General features: G+C 35.9%; 1 protein-coding gene across 25 annotated transcripts in view; it reads right to left on the bottom strand.

Annotated features, from left to right (window-relative positions):
* Adgrl3 (adhesion G protein-coupled receptor L3) overlaps positions 1 to 20,839 on the bottom strand; it is a 735,816-nt gene that overhangs the window by 642,691 nt on the left and 72,286 nt on the right. Inside the window, exon 1 of one of the 25 annotated variants that reach the window (XM_070012568.1) lies at positions 19,727 to 19,747. The exons of the other annotated variants lie outside the window; for them this stretch is intronic. The gene's annotated coding sequence lies outside the window, so the exon portion shown is untranslated. Of the gene's footprint in view, positions 1 to 19,726; positions 19,748 to 20,839 lie in introns of those variants that run through there. 25 annotated transcript variants of the gene reach the window in all.

The raw sequence follows: 20,839 nt of genomic DNA on the forward strand, positions 1-20,839 counted from the left end.
CACAATTGCCATCCTAGGAAGTCCCATTCCAAAGCTCACACTGAACATGAGAGTGGGGGAAACCATGATAAGGAAAGAAGGAAGGACGGAAAGAGGGAAAGAAGAAAGGAAAGGAGAGGAGAGGAGAGGAGAAGGGAGGAGAGGAGGAGAGGAGAGGCAAGGCAAGGCAAGGCAAGGCAAGAAAGGAAAGGAAAGGAAAGGAAAAGAAAGGAAAGGAAAGGAAAAAGAAAGGAAAAAGGAAAGGAAAAAGGAAAGGAAAAAGGAAAGGAAAGGAAACCTACTCCAGGGCTCTGAGATCTGAAGATTGTGTTTCAAAGCCAGTGGAAGCAGAGCAGGAAAATCCATCAGACTTCTATTTCCAATTAACCAACTGAATATGTGGCTTAAGTAGTAGAGTGCTAGCCTTCAGACAAAAGCTTAGAGATAGTAACCAGTCAATTAGTTCAAGATTCAGTGCTGATACATATGCATTCACACAAAAAGTGAACAATTAACATCTCTCCCTTATTCAAAATCTTCCTGCCTCCTTTCCTTGGGCCTTCAATTAACACCAATAGTTAGTTTAAAAGAGAGCAAGTGAGAGAGAGAGAATGAGAGAGAGAGAGAGAGAGAGAGAGAGAGAGAGAGAGAGAGAGAGAGAGAGAGAGAGAGAGAGAGAGAGAATCAAAACAACTGAAATTTCATATAAAAAAAGTGGGTGCATGTTTTATCATTGGCATTAATAAATTAGAAATTTAGTATTTTTACAAATCTGATGGGTTTCAGAGTACATACAGTAGTCCCCCCAGCCCCGCACCTTTTTAATTGCCAAAAGCTTTTGGAAGTGATAATGTAACCATGAGCAATGGGAAAATGTGAGGGGAACTGAAGATGAAGGACTGAATCAAAAGGTCCCTGAGACAAAATTCTGTAAAATTTCTAAGACACAGATTACCAGGCTTAATTAACGTCAGAGCATCCCAACAAAATCACAACTAAAATGTTTTATTTAAAGATTAAAAATGGTTCTATAATAAAGTGCCTGGAACAGAGGATCTTTTAACTTAAGAGATCAAAGATGAAGAATAGTAAACTATCCTCAAAAGGCCAAGGGTAAGAAGGTGTTATCTGCTAATTCTATAAACTTCCACTAGTCTGGGATTACTGACCCTAGACCTCAGTACTGTTGGCTGAATCTAGGAACAGGAATTTCTTGTGGACAATATCAATAAGTACACAAATTTCAGAAGCTAATGCTAGCCTTTCCTTCCCATGCTAAAGAGGACTTGCTTTCAGTCTTTTAAACTTTACACATTTCCTAATAAAACTTCACTCTCACTTTCACTATGATTACCATATGGCTTAGGGACTTCTCTTCCAGGATGCAAGCTATCAGGATAGCCCAGTTGTCTTTCCATAGAACCTTGTAACTGGAAGTTTTTAATCTCTGTCTCTGTCTCTGTCTTTCTGTCTCTCTTTGTCTCTGTCTCTGTCTCTGTCTGACTATCTGTCTGCCTGCCTGCCTGCCTGCCTGCCTGCCTGCCTGCCTGCCTGCCTGCCTGCCTGCCTGCCTGCCTGCCTGCCTGCCTGTCTGTCTGTCTGTCTGTCTGTCTGTCTGTCTCTCTCTCTCTCTCTCTCTCTCTCTCTCTCTCTCTCTCTCTCTCTCTCTCTCTCTCTCTCTGTATAACCTCAGCAATGTGTCGTTACAGACTCCTTAACTGACCCTGTGGGTAAATACTGCTGCTTTTCTCTGCAAGAATAATACTCCAGATTGGTGTCCTTTATATTCAGAAAGATAGTTTAAGAGAACGTCATTGAAAGCAGATTGCAGTAATGTTCACATTGCAGGTTATGCTTCAAGTTCTTCTTCCTCTTCCTTTAGAGATGACTCAGTGAGTTCATTCAATTCCTCATTTTTTTAAAACACTTGTCAACATATTCTTCACTTCTTTAGCAAGCAAATCATTCTCCACCTACTTGTCTTCCTTTATGAATGATCATTCTACCTTCTCCATAGATCCTCCCAAAGCCTTTCAAAAGCATTCATGACTTTACCCCATAAGTTTTTCCAGCAGGCATTCAAAGACTCCAGCTTTAACTTACCCATGCAGCTTTGTTCCATGTTATTTTGCCTGCACTAGTGAATAACTTCCAGCATGTATTTTGTCCACATTAGGGTCCACAGCAGTTGCTGCCTGAATGTGTCCAAATTACAGGAGGACAGATACAGCTTCGACATACTGAATAAATGCCACATCAAAGAGTTGAAGTAATGAGGTTATATTTGAAGATTCAAAAAAGTAACCTTTTTTTCATTTTTATGGTAAATGGATTCAGGATGACTAGTAAAATTGAATACTGGTCACTGGTAGAACTATTCCATTCAATAAGATAACTAGCTTTTGATTATACCGTCAGAATGTAGACAGGTTTTTTTTTTTCATTTTTGTGCTAGTTTGGATTTTGAATTCAGTATCTCACACTTGCTAGGGAGGCAATTTTCCACAAAGCCACACTTCTAGCTCCGTGTCTGTGTGTCTGTGTATGTGTGTGTGTGTCTGTGTCTGTGTCTGTGTCTGGGTGTGAGACCTAGTTATTTTTGAGATAAGGTTGTACAGCTTGCACCCGAACCCTGCCGGAACTGTGATTTTCCTATATTTTTCTTCCTATGATAGCTAGAATGAAGTTGAGCTCCATCAAACCAGTTTCTTCCATTGAGGTGGACTCTCATGGAATTTTCTACCTGGGCTGGTTTGGAGCCACACTTCTAACAATCTCAGTCTTTCAATCATCTAGGATTATAGGTGTAAACCACTGGAACTCTGCTTGCTATTGTTTTATGAGTGCTAAGAATACCATGCAAAGCATTACCATGTCCTGCAACACTGCCTGAAATGGTCTGAGTTAAAGTTGCCAGCCATGTTTTATGACCTGGTGGCATATTTGTACTTGTGAATGTTGATCCTAGTCGGTATCTCATTCCTGACAAGTGTCATTTCATGACAGCTCCAAACTAGCATTGGATACTGCATTTTTGTTTCCTCATTCAAATTCAAATCTGCAGAAATCTGTTAGCAGATTCTCTGAATCAACAGATTCAGCTTCTCTAGTACTTTCTGTGTCTGTCAATCTAAACATATTTGTGAATCTCCTTACCCATTCCTTATGTGCAACAAATGAGCTTTATGTCACTCATTTTCTAGGCTTTTATATGAAGTCCTCAGGCAGGCTCAGTGTTCCCTGAACAAAGCATTATGATCCAGTACAGTACATTTCCTATTCATGTTTCCCATCTCCAAACTTAATACTATTTATTTATTTATTTATTTATTTATTTATTTTTGATGGTCATGGCACTTGAACTCTGGGCGCCTGGGCACTGTCCCTCAGTTATTCAGCTCAAGGCTAGCGCTCTACCACTTGAGCCACCGCACCACATCTGGTTTTCTGATGGTTTATTGGAGATAAGAGTCTCACAGATGTTCCTTCCCAGTGTGGCTTTGAACTGTGATCCTCAGATATCAGTCTCCTAAGTAGCTAGGATTACAGGTGTGAGCCACCAGTGCCCAGTTACCTTTTGTATTTAATTAAGCATGTACTGTATTACATATTTTGAAAGTGACTTTTGCAGTTAGAGTCAAGGGAACAAAAACTAGTACATACATTGTAAAGTTCATTTTGGACATGACAACTTGTACTTCTCATTGTAGCAACAGGTCCACCTGTATCCTTAAACAACTGGTTTTTCCCCATCTCCTCCACAAGTTATACTGATATCAAATATAGTGAAAGCAGCGGTTATACTGTGGGGGAGGGACACACAAAGCAACAAAGAGATAATCTTATAAATGCATTAGAAACACATGCATGAAAGAAAAAAAACATTAAAATACATATCTAAGGGTTCATTTTCCTGACATCACATTATCTGACCTTTTCCGCTTGACTCATACATATACTAGATATTACAAATAAGGGAAACCATGGGACCTATGTTTCTTTGGGCCTGGCTTACTTCACTTAACATAATTTTTTCCAAGTTTTCCATTTCCTAACAAATCGGGCAATGTCATTCTTTCTGAAGGAGGCATAGAATTCCATTGTGTATATATACCACATTTTCTTGATCCATTCATCTACTGAGGGGCATCTGGGTTGGTTCCATATCTTAGCTATGGTAAATAATGCTGCAATAAACGGATGTGAAGGGTAAACAAAGGAGGAGGCTGCAATGCTTGGTAAGAAATGTATGCATTATCCTGCCCATGTAATTGTAACTCCTCTGTACAGTATGTTCACAAATAAAATTAAATTAAATTAAAAAAAAACTAGTACATACTTCTTTGTCCTTTTCAGAATTTCATGGAAAATTGATCCTTACCATAGATCTTAGCAATGGTACCATATAACTCATTCTTCTTTCCTTACTAGAAAGAAAATATTCACTATTTCAGTTAAAGAAATTACTTTATGGCTTCTTTTTTGCATTGTATAATTATCAGCATTATTATTCTCCCACTTGGAGGATCTTATAAGTTCAGTAAACTTTAACACATGCACTACAGTATCACAACACTTAATTGCTTAGAGAGCGACTAATTAACTAGCTGACCAGTAACATATACAATGTAGGTACATTGAATCAATGGATAATTCCTGTCCCAGGTAAATTGTAGCCAGCTTTCATAAGATTTTCTTATACTACACAGAAGAGACACAATTTAAAACTGTATGAACTGTTTAAATTTAAAACTGTGGGGCTGGGAAGGTGGCTCAGTGGTAGAGTGCTTGCCTTGCATGCATGAGGCCCTGGGTTCAATTCCTCAGCACCACATAAGCAGAAAAAAAAAAAAAAAAGCCAGAGTGGCGCTGTGGCTCAAGTGGTAGAGTGCTAGCCTTGGGCTGAAAAGCTGAGGGACAGCACCCAGGCCCAGAGCTCAGGCCCCATGACTGGCAAAAAAAAAAAAAAAAAAAAATTAAAACTGTGAATGGGACATTCACAATAGTTAAGAACAAGTAACTGAAACACCAGAAACTGACCTTGTAGATAAAAAGAAGACTAATTGTATTTGTATTTGTATTTGTATTCCACTGATTCAGATTGGTATCTGTAATTTAGCATATATGATATGAGGCATTTTTCCAAATGCATAAGCTGCTTAGCTGGATGTCTTCTCCAAATTACTAATAGTACAGCAAAAAAAAAAAAAATTAAAAGAATTTTCTGGGGCTTGGAAGGTGGCTCAATAGTGGAATGCTTTCTTTGTATGCATGATGCCCTGGGTTCAATTCCTCAGCACCACATAAGCAGAAAAGACCAGAAGTGGCGCTGCGGCTCAAGTGGTACAGTGCTAGCTTTGAGCTGAAGAGCTGAGGGACAATGCTCAGGCCCAGACTTCAGGCCTTACCACACACACACACACACACACACACACACACACACACACACACACACACACACACACACACACACACACACACACACACACACACACACACACACACACACACACACACACACACACACACACACACACACAAAAGGTAAAAAAGAAATTTCTCTCCAAAAACATTTTTGGGATTCATTTATTAATGGTTTTCAGTATAATCAATGACTAACAGAATTGTCAGTTTCACCCAGAAAATTGCACTGTTTTAAATTCAACTGCCTTCAAAAATTATGAGGATGTATAACCAGTGTTGTTTTGATTTGCATTTCTTTTATGGCTAGAGAGGCTGAGCATTTTTCATGTGTCTATTGGCCATCCTTCTTTCCTCTTCAGAGAAGTTTCTCTGTAGAATGACTATAATCAAGAACTCTAGTAACAACAGATGCTGGAGGATATGTGGACAGAAGGGAACCCTACTGCATTGTTGGTGGGAGTGTAAACTTGTTCAACCACTTTGGAAAGTAGTATGGATGTTCCTCAAAAGACTCCACATAGAGCTCCCCTATGACCCAGCAATCCCATTTTTGGGCATTTACCAGAATGATCACAAACAAGACCATACTAAAGCTACCAACACAACTATGTTTGTATTTGCAGCATTATCTACCAAAGCTAAGATATGGAAGCAACCCAGATGCCCCTCAGTAGATGAATGGATCAAGAAAATGTGGTATATATACACAATGGAATTCTATGCCCCATTAGAAAGAATGGCATTGCCCCATTTGTAGGAAATGGAAAGACTTAGAAAAAATTATATTAAGTGAAGTCAGGCCCAAAGAAACATAGGTCCCATGGTTTCGCTTATTTGTAATACCTAGTATATGTCTGAGACAAGCAGAAAAGGTCAGATAAGATGATGTTAGGTAAAACGAACCCCAAGATAAGGACACAAGTGTTTTTTTTTTCTTGCTTGCTATTGTTTCTAACATATTTATACTGTGATTGTGGTGATTGTTTTGTTGCTTTCCCCCAGAGTATAACCCCTGTTTTCCTTGTGTTTGATGTTGGTATAATTTTTGGCAGGGAAGGGAAAAAACAAATTGTTTAAATAGGGATTCAGGTGGACCCATTGCAACAATGAGATGTACAAGATGCTATGTCAAAAAAGAAACTTCACAACTTTGGCAGAGGGGTGGATAGTAGTGGAGATGGGAGGACAGAGATGGTAAGGGAGAAAAACAAAGGAGGAGGCAACAATGCTTGATAGGAAATGTACTCATTACCTTGTTCATGTAATTGTAGTCCCTCTGTATGATATTTTCACAATAAAATTATTAAAAATTATAATGAATAATATCAGACTCAAAAATGTATTCATCACTTTTTGAGAAAGGAAAAACATAGGTAGTATATGTGCAAATTTTATTTATAGGGTCTTAGAGAGTAGAGGAAGTGTTAACTATTATAAAAACAATCTTACCTTTATGATATAGTGAGTTAAAAATCATATGAATATGACATATGTCTATTATTTCATAGCAATGTAAAAATTAATCACATTGTTTTAAATGAGTCAAAAATAGAAACAAAGTGTGTATTTAAGTATTGCAAAATAGTGGGTTATAAACATAATTTAACTTGTTTTCCTTATTTAATACTGCTTAGTTTGTCAGAAATAAGGATACACAAAATTGCATCTTGAAATCGATAATATATTTGGGAAATATTAAAGTCTTCTTCATTTCTAAATTACGTGTCAAGTAAAGCCTCTACTATTTACAGTTTCTTAAGATACTGTGGTTTGACATGAAGTAATCTTGGCTTGCTGGGGAAAGTAGATCAAATAAATCCCTTGATTCTAATCCAGCATCTCGCTCATCCTTAGAGTAGATGCATTTTAAATCCTTAAGCTATATACCTATCAAAATTTAAGCAAGGAACTAACTCCCAACTACTGATTATTATTTCATTTATCTACTAAATTTACAAATCTGCTGAAGGCACTGAGGGTTAACAAGGCTCCTTTATGCCTGAGTGTGCAGATATAGACCATGAAAAGGCAATAAATTTGTGTTTGTTCCCAACCTCAGAACGTCAGCTAGCCTGAGAGACCAGCTCCCAATGAAGATTTGCTCTAGTTTCTATTTCATTTCCAATGGCTCTCAACCTGTTTTGCTCTGGTTCTGATTTTTCATCATTGCGTTCAACTTGAGCTTTCCACATTACATAACTAACATAGCAACAACAACAACAAAAACCAAAAACAAAATCAGAGCTAATCAGTTAGTTTTGCTTTGGTTTCTTATTGTAAACAAATAAATAAACAATATCTGATTCACATCATTCTTCTTGTATTGCACATATAATTACCCAAACTCATATTGCCACCAAAATCTATCTAGATGAAGAAATTATGAGAACTTTAATCTGAACCTTTATAATGAACTTAAAAGACTGGTCTATCACGTCTACACTGGTGGATTTGCTTTTCAAAATCTTTTCTGTATTGTAGGAAAATATGGTGAGGTGTATAAAAGTACATTGAACAAACCAATAGAAATATTTAACTGTTACAAAAAGATCATTACTTTTGTGCTGCTGTTATATATGCTATGCCCAGTTTTTCTTAATAATATATGTCTAGATTGAGACTGGGTGGTCATTAATATCAAACAATGATGTACAAAAACCAAGCAGAGCTCCATGGAAGAGGAACATAAATGAATGCAACAGCTCTGACAATAATAACTGAGTATGAAGACATGTGGAATTAAACAGCAGACTTTCACAGGTTATTTTATGAACCACATTTCTTTTTCTTTTATCTTTTTATTTTATTTTATTTTTTTGTCAGTCATGAGGCATGAACTCTGGGCCTGAACACTCTCTCAGCTCTTCAGCTCAAGGCTAGTGCTCTACAACTATACCCACTGCACCACTTCCAGTTTTCTGAGTGGTTTATTGGAGATAAGAGTCTCACAGACTTTCCTGCTCAGGCTGGCATTGAACCACAATCCTCAGATATCAGCCTCCTGAGTAGCTAGGATTACAAGCTGGAGCCACTGGCACCCAGCTATGAACCATATTTTTACACATGAATGATGCCTCTGGTTATTAGGCTGTTACAATGCAAAAGTAATGTAGAACTTGGAATAGATAGACTGTTAAACCTTCAAATCACTATGAGAAACTCTTAAAATTGTTAAAGATTTTATCCCTAAATACCACAAAGAAGCTTTTCCCACTTATGAAGTGAAATAAACTGGTGGAGAGAGACATAGTTACCACTCCAGGTAGCACAACTAGAAGAGTCCAGCAAGGTTTTAAGATTAATCCCATATTGCTTTACCCTGAGTCAATGCTTACTGAATACAAGACTGAATTACTAACAGACTCATTATGAAATCATCTCATATTAAAAAATGACAGTACAAGTATTTGGACTGAAGCTTCTGCCCTCATTATATATTTTGTATTATCCACAAAAGCAGCACTAAATCAGAACAAAATCATTCACATTTCATTAATAAATGGAATACAACAATATGGACTATGTAGGTAAGGCATTTGCTGACACTGTACTTAGAAGAATTGAGTATGCGATAATAACTAAAATGAAGCACGGATCAGAATTCTCAGTACCATTTGACTGTATTTATGTATTTGCATTTACAGGAAAATAGATGGTTTTAAAAATAATTATAGGGGCACAGACAAAACACACTTTAGAATTGTCTGAGTATCAAAAAGTTTTCAAGTGAGTGGAAAAAAAGCTTGATTCAAGCATCATATTTAATTTCTACTGGAAGTTTTGTTTTATGTAGGTCTTTCTGAACATTCTGTAGTAAGAATGGTTTAAAATAATGTTTTTTTTTTGTTGTAAGGTGGGCCCCAGTGACTCATGCCTGTAATCCTAGCTACTCAGGAGTTTGTGATCTAGAGGACCAAACTAGCCCTGGCAGAAAAGTGGGTGGGACTCCATCTCCAAAATAACCAATAAGAAAACAATAAGAGGCCCAAGTGGTAGAGTGCCAGCCAATAAGCCACAAGAGCACAAGACCCTGAAAGGCTTTGACTTTAAACTCCATTAATAATGAAGAAAGAGCACAACTGTCCTCTCCCTTCTCTGACATCTACACTCTTCCTTCTAATGAGTCAGATTCATAGCCTTCTTCATCTCAATAAAACCAGCATTTGAACTTGACTTTAGTTTTCAAAAGTTTCTATCTCCCTCCCTCCCTCTCTTTCTGGTTAATCATAGGACTTGGACACAGTCCTTGAGCTTTTTTGCTCAAGACTAGTGCTCTGCTACCTTGAAATCACAGCCTAACTTCCTGGTGGTTAATTGGAGATAAGCATCTCAAGGAACTTTCTTTCCCACACTGGCTTGAAACCTCCATCCTCAGATCTCAACCTCCTGAGTAGCTAGGATTACAAAATCTGGCTGAAATTTTTGTTTAATATTCCTTACAACCTCAAGCTGGAAATTCAAATTAGGAAATTTCAGGTCAAGAAGATAAGTCAAGCTACTCAAGTACAGATCTTGCAAAAATGATTTTTGGTTAGTTGTTCAAGAAGGTTCTATTTTCCTTCCTCATTGGGCCATCTGAAGGGATAAGAGCATTTTGCAAGGGCTGGGAAGGTGGCTCAGTGGTAGAGAGCTTGTCTTACAGGCCTGAGGCCCTGGGTTCGATTCCTCAGCACCACATAAACAAAAAGAAAGAGCATTTTGCAAATAGGAATAAAAAAGAATACAACAACTACCTAACAACAGCTATCTGAAACTTCCACTTTCACAGAACAGAAGATATCCTGACTTTCAGTTATTTCACAACTTTCAAGAGTTTCTCTTACTCCAAGTCTTTAACTTCGGTTAAAGCCTCCAGGCATTTTCTCTACCTTCTGCATCATTCCCTTCAATAAAACATGAATATCCAGAAGCTGTATGCCATAGACATGAATGGACTGTGTTGTTGGCAGCCTTAAAATCGGCAGGCAAAATAAAAGTCTAAACAATGGATACACAGTCACACATACATACACAAACATGTTTCTATATAAACAAAAGATAATTACATACATGTGCAAGCTAGCTATCTAGCTGACAATAATCATATTCTCAGACATGATAAGTATCATAAAAGCTGTAATTAATGTTATTAGTCTTACAACATTATCCTCAAACTCCCAGAGTTTGTTTTATGTTATTATTATATTTCTACTTGTCATCAAATTTAGAACACTTTCTTATTGAAATAAACAAGATTAAATTTACTTTTTTCTCAGGATATTTTATACTTCAGCAGTAAATAAAAATGTGTAGTAAAGCTAAAGGTAGTGTCATTAGGTAATGCTTTGGAGCCTCCACTAGTTATACACAGTTTATTTATTGAGCATCATGCTGACTTCAGTTGTATCTATGAATATGGAAGAACCACATCTTACATAGTGGTCTTTAAAATATAATATTTCTTCCTTTTCATTTTGTGTCTGTTGTGGGACTTGAAATCCCAAAAAAAATGGAAAAAAAGATTCAGTTAAATTATCACTTATAATTTGTTTGAAATATTTTAAAGTTTTTAGAGAATTCATTGAAGTAATCTTCAGACAGGCAGAGGACATTAAAATGTTTCATTAGAAGAGTATTTGTAAGCTCTCACAACATCATCAAACATATTTATACTCTTGGAATCAAGACTCTAGTAGAGAATGAGACCGTGATCAATACGTGTCACCTATTAAAATACTAATGTGTTCAGGAGCTCAAAAGGTCTTCAAAGTAAAACTCATACTCTCCAGTTGACTCTCCAGCTCACCTCTCTAATATGACCACAACTCAACATTCTATACTTGGAGTGTTTCTACCTTGATTTGTTAAAAATAAAATATTTTTAAATTAAAGAACAGAAAAAAATGGTCTCTTTACATACAAAAAATCCTTGCTACATAAAATGTTTTATTTATTGGTGATGTTGAATCATCACTGATGATAATCAGCTATCATTGGGTCAGTAAAAAGAGTATATTTTTCTTATAAGGTGATAGAGGACTCTGACCTTCATGACAACAAAGCATACAAAAAAATGTCGGCAGTGTGGGCTGGGAAGGTGGCTCAGTGGTAGAGCGCTTGCCTTGCATGCCTGAGGCCCTGGGTTCAATTCCTCAGCACCACATAAGCAAAAAGAAAAAAGCCGGAAGTGGTGCTGTGGCTCAAGTGGTAGAACGCTAGCCTTGAGCTGAAGAGCTGAGGGACAGTGCCCAGGCCCAGAGTTCAGGCCCCACAACCGGACCCCCCCAAAAAAAAATGTCGGCAGAAACAATATTGTTCAACATCTCTGGCCATAAAAGAAATGCAAATCAAATCAACATTGAATTCCACATTGCCCCAGTTAAAATGGCCATTATCAAGAAAACTAACAATAACAGATGCTGGCAGAGATGTAGCCAAAAGAGAACTTTACTACACTGTTAGTAGAGATGTAAACTTGTTCAACCATTGTGGGAAGCAATATGGAGGGTCCTCAAAAGACTAAACATAGAGCTTCCCTATAACCCAGCAATTCTATTCCTGGTCATTTATCCAATCGACCACAAACCAAGCCATTCTAAAGCCACCATCACAACCATGTTCATCATAGCACTGTTTACCATACCTAAGATATAGAATCAATCCATATGACTCTCAGTAGATGAATAAATCACGAAAATGTGATACACACACACAAACACACACACACGCGCACACACACACACACACACACGCACACACAGACACACACACACACACACACACATACACACAACAGAATTCTATGCTTCCATCAGAAAGAATATTACACCATTTGTAAGAAAACGGGAAGACTTGGAAAAAATTACATTAACTGAAGTAATCCAGAGGCAAAGAAACATAGGTTGTGTGGCTTCCTTAATTTGTTGTAACTATAAAACAAACACGGTGAATGGTAAAAGACAAAAAGTTACATTTGGCCATAAGTTATACAAGACTTTAAACATCCACACAGTGAGATGAAAGGAGGATTTTTTAGGAGAGGATCACAAAAATGCAATAGCTAGATGCATATGATCATGTAAAATCACATTCATTGAAATGAACTCTAACAAATGAAACAAGAGTGTTTTTTGTTATTTTGCCTTCTTGTTATTTTGTTTCTTTTCTTCTTTTCCCTGTTTTTGATTTCTTACCTTTGTTTTGTATATCAGTTCATTTGTTTTGGGAAGGGAAGGGAGAGCACAGAAATGGTAGGACAGAGGTTGAACAAATGCAGCAGCAATACTGACTAGAAACTATGTTGCAAATGAACCATACAACTTGTGTGTAGGATCAGGGGTGAGGTGTGTAGGATGGGGTGAGTGCAGTAGAGAAAACCTGGAGGAAAACAAGGGGAAGAGGTGACATCTTTTAAAAATAAATGTAAGCCATTAGCTGGTGGCTCACGCCTGTAATCCTAGCTACTCAGGAGGTTGAGATCTGAGGACATGGTTCAAAGCCAGCCCAGGCAAGAAATCCGTGAAACTCTTATCTCCAATAAACCACCAGAAAACCGGAAGTGGCGTTATAGCTGGAGTGGTAGAGAGCTAGCCTTGAGCTGAAGAGCTGAGAGACAGCGCCCAGGCCCAGAATTTAAACCCCACGACTGACAAAAAAAAAGTATTCATCACCTGATTTATGTAACTGTAATCCATCTGTAGATGTATAGATTTATTTTTACAATTTTTTAAAATTAAAAACCTAGTGACTTCTAACAAAAAGAAAAGTAGATTTTTCCATTTTGAAATGCATTTTATCTCCAACATTATATATCTAGAAACTGCAGGTTAGGGTGTGTTACAGTTTGGTGCTGTTGTTGGTTTACTTTTTTCTATATTATTCAAGTCTTCTACAAAGAATATATCAATGTAAAAAATTAATGAATGTGGTGAATTGATAACCATTCACAATGTTTAAGTGTACACATAAAAGACAGAAAAACAATACCAAAATAAACTTATTTGGCATTAAATCACACAAATGTATCTTCTCCTGTAATGATTTATTTCTATCTCAAATATTGACTCCTAAATAAATGCAAATGATTATTAAAATTAACTATTAAAATGACTACCAAAAATTACTTTAAAGTATCAATGCTAATGGCAGCTACATTTTATGGCAAGGTTAAAAAAACATAATGCTGAACAAATAGATTCATACTCTAAAACTTGAAAGCAAATTTTATTATTTACCAAGAATGACATCAATTTGGCACAGCAACTATGTGAAATATTCTATTGGTTCAAATAATGGAGCCAAAAAATAAATCAAACTTCAAATTATTATATTTTTAAAAACATACTATATTCTCATGCCAAGATACCCTGAAACAGTTGACTACAGAGAGAGTTAATTTTACGGCCAAATAAATCAAAGTGGTTCAATATATTTTAAAATTAAGTTTCATTTTGTAAAGGATGTGAATAAATTAAACACTGTTCTATACTATTTCTATACATGAGCTGAAAAAAGTTAAAATATAAGCCTGTCAAAGTTGCCTGAAAAGACAAAGTGGTTTTTGTTTGTAACTTTCTTTAGAGGAAGCAATCCTTTCTCTATTTCTGTTTCGAATTTAGTAAACAAATTCACATTCACAGAAATGTAAAGACAGCCTTAAAAGGGCAGAGAATTTCATACAATTTTTAATTTTGCCCATGACTGGTTGTAATATGGGTCTTTCAAGCTTCAAACTAAAACAAGAACAGGATAAAAAGTGAAGAAGAGAAATAATGTTTTAAGCTGGACAGGATGTTCACACCTTAAATCTCCGTTACTCCAGAGGCAAAGAATTTTAGTTTAAGGCTAGCCTTAAACTATCTCAAGCTCAGTGTGATGACATACATCTGTGTCTCTTTCTACTTGCGAGACAAAAGTAGATGAATCAAGATCACAGGCCAGCCTGAGCAAACTTAGTAGGATTCACTAGTTGGAGGGGAACAAAATCCTAAAAGCTAAAAGAATTGGGGGGTCAGGGGGGTATGACTCATGTAGTTTAGGAAGTTGTGAAGAATGTTTAAAATCAGTTGATAGTCTACAAATATTGTTGCAATGGAATTCTGTGTTTTTACTACTATAGACTTCACTAGGACTTACTACATGTTTAAACAGTTGTTTGCAAGAGACCTGGAGTTTAAATTGTCTTTTCACATCAATGGAGAGGACAATGAACAATGTCCTGGGCTCAGTTATGATGTAGGGTCACAGCATAAGACAATGGTTCTGCATGTAGCAATGCCTACACAGTTATAAGATTAAATGGAAGGGAATGTGTACAGTTGAATCTGTTCAACATAGACAGATGAAAGCCTCTGGGCAAGACCTTCCCCAATTTGAATTAAAAGCACAAGAGGAAATGAGACAACTAAATATTCCTTATCAGAGAAAACTATTCCAACTATTTGGAAACAAGAAAGACCCATATTACTTTGAGAATAAACTTAAGGCTCAGAGATCTGAGATTTCTTTAACCATATAGTAATTTGTGAGTTACTTTATGTTTTTCTTTTCTTTGTTCCTGAAATTTCAAATCCTAACATTAGGATCTGATGTTTGTTATATTTGGAAAACTGAAGAAAGAATTTGTATCATATTTGGAACATAGTTGAAAATGGAGAGAACAATATTGAGAGTTCAGAATGCAGATCTTATCAAACCATCATATATTGGAAAGGGGAGAAAATGAGGATAGAAAGTAAAGAAATAAAGGAAAAAAATAGTTTATTTGAAGTAGTGGAGTGTCTACTCTAAGAGTACAATTAAGACAACTTCACACACTCTCATTCTTTAAAGGACAATTTTTATGGAAGGTAAGTTTTAGCCATCAGTACAGTGATAACACAAATTAGAAGGCTAATTCTCATTTGCTTACTTTCAATAAAAACATGAACACAAAGGAAATGGATAGGAAATTTTTTTATTTTTCCAAATTATAATAATAAGTTCATGACATAAATATTTATGGCCACATTGGTGTCCCCTAAAAAGGTGTGTTCTACTACCTAGGGAAATGTAACCTTCTATTCTTAAGGTCCTATTTCCCATAAGAACATATCTTTTTTATATTTTTATATATTTTTTATTTTTATTATTTTATTTTATTTGTGAACATACTGTACAGAGGGGTTACAATTACATGGGCAGGATAATGCATACATTTCTTACCAAGCATTGCAGCCTCCTCCTTTGTTTATCGTTCACATCCCTTCCCAGCCTCCCCCCTCCCCCCCAGTCCCAAGCCTTCCCCCACACACACACACACACATTGTAAAGCTCATTGTGGACATGACAACTTGTACTTCTCATTGTTGCAACAGGTCCACCTGTATCCATAAGAACATATCTTAAAGAAAGAAACATCTGGATTACAAAAAAAAATGTTGGGTCATGACTAAGCCAGCCTGAGAATTTTACTTATTTAGAGAAAGTTCTTCACATTTGAAGTCTTTCAAAAAAAAGCAAAACAAAACAAAACAAAAATCTCAGTTTGTCAATCAAGTGTAGATGAACTAAATTAATGGTTCCACCAATCAGTTTTCCGCATGTAGTTTAAGTTAAGAGGTTAAAGATCAATTTTGATACTCAGTTATTGTGAAAAGGAAGGCCTTAATTTGTATCATGGGTATTTGTTCTAAGTCTATTCCCAGTATTCAACTCAGTAAGCAATTCTAGGCAGTAAAAGAAAAAGCATAAATGAGTATAGGGAACTAAAACACATTAACTACGTTTGTGTTAAATGTAAAACAGTTGGATCTCTTTCATGAAACATCATCCACTGACAACCACCCCCCCACAAATGAGACAAAACCATCAAAATCTAATATTGATAATTCTTAGTTTCCAAAAAGCACTATAGAAATAACATCCTGACCCCCAAAGCCAATTTCTCATTATACTACAGGAAAGCAAAAATCCCATCTACAAAATTACCTTATGAATATTAAAGTGGTTAGAAATCAATAATTTAAAACCCAAATGTGGATTTTCATATGATGTATAAAATCTCATTAGAGTCCTGATTATCTTGAGAATGTAGCCTTGATACCTGGTATTAAAAGATATAAGACTTACCTTCTTTAATCTTGAAAGGTTATTATGCAATAGTAGTATTTCAGAAACAGAATGCATGCATTTGAACAGCATTTAAAAAAAAACAAAAGACCTAACAGCTCTTTATAGAGCAAGCCTTTTCCTCAGAACTTCAAGAAGCCCTGAACACTGGTCATGTAAAATTATAAGCCTTTTCTACAACCATCTGAGTTTCAGAAATAAAATCACATTTTCTTGATCCACTCATTGACTGAGGGGCATCTGGATTGGTTCCATATCTTAGCTATGGTGAATAATGCTGCTATAAAAATAGTTGTGCTGGTAGCTTTAGTATGGCCTTGTTTGTGATCATTTGGGTAAATGCCCAAAGGTGGAATTGCCAGGTCATAGGGGAGCTCTATGTGTAGTGTTTTGAATAACCTTCATACTGCTTTCCAAAGTGGCTGAACAAGTTTACACTCTGTGGAGGGAGATTTTTAAATCAAGATCATCAAATATTAAGTCCCTATTGATATCTGCCTACATGACATGGTACATTTAAAAGCAATCTATTATGAATTACTGTTTTAGAGTGTCAAATAATGCACAGAAACTTTTTTTAAATAGGTACTTTGTTTACTTCAATAAACTTACTTTTTTCTTAGATATCCAATCTCCTAAATATACAGGCTTTCATCAAGGGGCATGGACATACAAAATTTAAATAAAAATTAAGTAATGGACGCATGATAAAGAAATACTAAAATTGAAAGTTGTCCATGACTGGCAAATCCAGCATAAGCTATTTAAATCACTATTTTACAGAGAAAATACCATACATTGTGTCACACATCATAAAGCCCACCTTTATTTCATAAATGAAGGGGCTAGCTCTAATATTTTGAATATGAACATAAATATGATCTAATTAAGGCTGGTTTCTTGTCCACATCTTAACAGAAAATATCTTAATGTATCATTCATGTAAGTCACACAAAAACATATTTTAATAGAGGAATAGAAATGCAGTCAATTGGAGGACATGAAAAAATAAATAACATTTAGGGAAGCTCATGTTTCCATCTAAAAGACATAAAACAAAATACCATTAAGAAATTGTCGATAAGTACCTAGATTTTGGTACAATAGTTCAGTAAGCTACATTTTGGTAGTGAGACCTTTTTGTCTTCAAACCAGCCCAAACAGATCCATATTGTTAAAATATCTACCCCAAAGCTGAAATACAACTGCCATTACCACATAATGCAATATTCCTTTTGAAACCAGTCTAGACAGGCACAATCTGCTAAAGTCTGAAATATTTTTCTTTTCTGATAATAAACAGACATAGAACAACAGGCTTAAAGCACTAAATTATTGCCACACAAGAATTTTATTTCTAAAAGCATTTCAATGTGAGTTAAAAGTTGGCATATATGAATGCGAAATGTACAAAAGCCATGTTATAAGTTTCATACTGTATTTTGTTCATCATTGTATATGTGCTCAAAACCGAGTCTACTGAAGTGTTTGTCTTTCTTTGAATTATCTCTTCAGTGTTCCCTAAGATATTTTGTAATTCAATGTCATGTTCCTCATTTTCCACTCTGAAGACCATAAGAAATGTTTTCATAGACTTGGACAAACAAAATTCAATTTGGTATAGTTCATTAAGTATCTTTTCTCAGAACTATTGAGTTTTGATCTGAGGGGGGAAATGTACTTGATGGAAAAAATGCAGTATCTTAGATGCATTTCAGGCATCAGGAAAACAGGTATATTTTATTCTTCATATTTTTTATATTCTTCTCAGAATATAAACATGATTCTGGACATGATTGTTTAAGCAGAGAAGCCCAACTATAATAGTTTTTGTTGTTTTTGTTTACTTCTTTTTTCTTTTTGAGGGTCACAGGGCTAGAACTCATGGGCTGGACACTGTCCCTAAGTTTTAAACAGTAGGCTGCCAATATACCACTTTCAGCCACAGCACCATTTTGTTTTCTGTGGTTAATTAGTTAAGAGTCTCACAGACTTTCTTGCCAAGGCTGGCTTGGAAAAATCCTCAGATCTCAGCCTCCTGAGTAGTTAGGATTATAGGTGAAGATACTGGTGCCCAGCTTTTATTTTATTTTTTATGAAAAGGATTAGTTGTGCCTCACTGAAACAATTCCAGGTACTATATCAAAAGTCAGGAAAAACATTATCCAAATTTAATCTATTATCTTAATTTTCTCATCAGTTTCTTGGAAACTGATGACTAGTCAGATCCAAAAGAATGTACCCAACTGGTCTTGGCCGGTTTCAATGAGAGGATTCATTCCTAAGACATTTACAGCTTCTTCTACGGGTCTTAGGATCTATCAGTATTTTCTAGTTTTAATATTTGCAATACTTATACTAATATAAACAACAGCACCATTTGTTTTGGTAATTTATTATAAACTGGAGTTTATATATTTGGGGTGTTTGGCATATTTTCTAGATGACTACAATGTAATTAACAAAGTTAAGTGCTAAGGATTTTATGGCTAAATGTTGAACGGTTAAAACTTTTCATGGTTCTAAATCATTTTCTTATGAAACAAAATAATTAAAATCCAAGATTTTTCTAAAATTTGTCTTATTCATAATAACCCAGCTTTCAAATAAAATAGGAAGATTCAGCAAAGGAGGAAAATTTTCAAACCTGAATAAAATGATGCCTAGTTAATGTGTTTTCAGCTAAGTTGACTGAAATGAATTATCAATGAACATCAGGGATTACAAAATCTATAATACAAACTGATTCCTAAAATACATCTGCGAAAATTCTGCTGCAGAACAAAGTACTTAATAGGCTAGAGAGACAAAAACAAAACTTAAACATGATCAAAATCTATAATATCTTGACAAGTGGGAATTTACTAAATCAATGTATAACAGAATTGAATGATATTCTTGGACATTTAAAGGAAGTACATGTTTAACAAATGAAAAAATACATTATCTACACTGCACTGCAAGCAATTACAAACCAAGAAGTTGCACTGACTGAAACCTACATGGCTTTCAAATGTTTAGATTATAGATGTTGGGCCCAGAAAGGGATTTGTGAGGAAAGCTCAGCCTCATGCTGGGAAAGAGCTTTCTTTGTGGAGGACACAAACATAATGAAATTGTTGAGGAAGGCACTAATACAGTCCTTTTCTCCTCAGCTGCAAAGTCATTATTTAAATGGATTGTCTTTCAGTACAATTATCCACTTCTCAGAACAGTCTTTGCCCCAGAGACTTACTATTTTTCTGTCTTTTCACCTGCACTCTTGGATCATGATCTCTGATGTCAAGTTACTGTCTGTCTTTTCTCTAATATCTCTCTTTGTCTGTGGCACCGAGTCTCAGATCTAATGCTGGGAAAAATAAATAAGCAAATAAATAAAAGTTGAGTTGCAAGTGTCTACTTCTTTAATCTTTATTTGGCTTTCTACTTTTACATTTTTATGAGTATAAATAGATTCAGCAGGGTTTCCCCTAAGGCCAAAAAAAATAAAACAGTAACTGAATGCTCAGCCCTGATCTGTCTAGACACAGTTCATGCTCTCAACCCTTCAGAGACTAGATAGATTATATAAATGGTCAGTGGTTTGGGGAGAGGTAATGGGAAGGGGTGACATCTATGGTAAATTGAACATGCATGCTCCTTCTAAAGCAATCAACTTCAAAGTTTTTAAGAACATTATGATACAGGTTTTGCAGATTGGAGAAACTGTGCAGACCACACTAACAATCTAGACTGAACAGAAATATCCAAGACCTCATGCCTAGTGTGGATAATAGGTCAACAAGAGAGCTCACTCTTATCAATATGATCTCACACACCCATCGCCTACTTTCTAGCTACCACACCTGTCATATGGCTTCATTAGTAAAAATTAGATTTGGGTTGTTATTGAAGAACATCCTTTGTAAGGATCAAAGTTGATAAAGGCTGGATTCATAACCTCATATAAACCTCCACTGTAATGGAAGAGATAATTATTACATTAGCGTGACAGGAAGGTACAGACAGTCCACATAACAAACAGCAAAGAATAACCACCTTATCCCAGCTATGTGGACAATAAGCAGCCTGTGGGCCTACAACATGTTGACTTTATCCTTTTTACAAAGTCCCCTCACTTCCAGTTCTAGGTCATGCTTTTCCAGAAATAAAAATGGAGTCCAGGAAAAGAAAGTGACTTACTCAAGGTCACAAAAGCAGTTGATGACAAAGCCAGAAGCAAATTTTTAAGTGTGCATCTAGTGTTCTTTGTTGACCCTGATAATCAAAGAAACATATAGAGAAGATAGATGTTAGGTGTGAAGAGTAATTTAAATCTTTCATTCTGCAGCAAGGTTACTTAACAGTT

This window comes from Dipodomys merriami, unplaced genomic scaffold, assembly GCF_024711535.1.
Source record: "Dipodomys merriami isolate MVZ:Mamm:240054 unplaced genomic scaffold, mDipMer1.0.p SCAF_9, whole genome shotgun sequence".
Lineage (NCBI taxonomy): Eukaryota > Metazoa > Chordata > Mammalia > Rodentia > Heteromyidae > Dipodomys > Dipodomys merriami.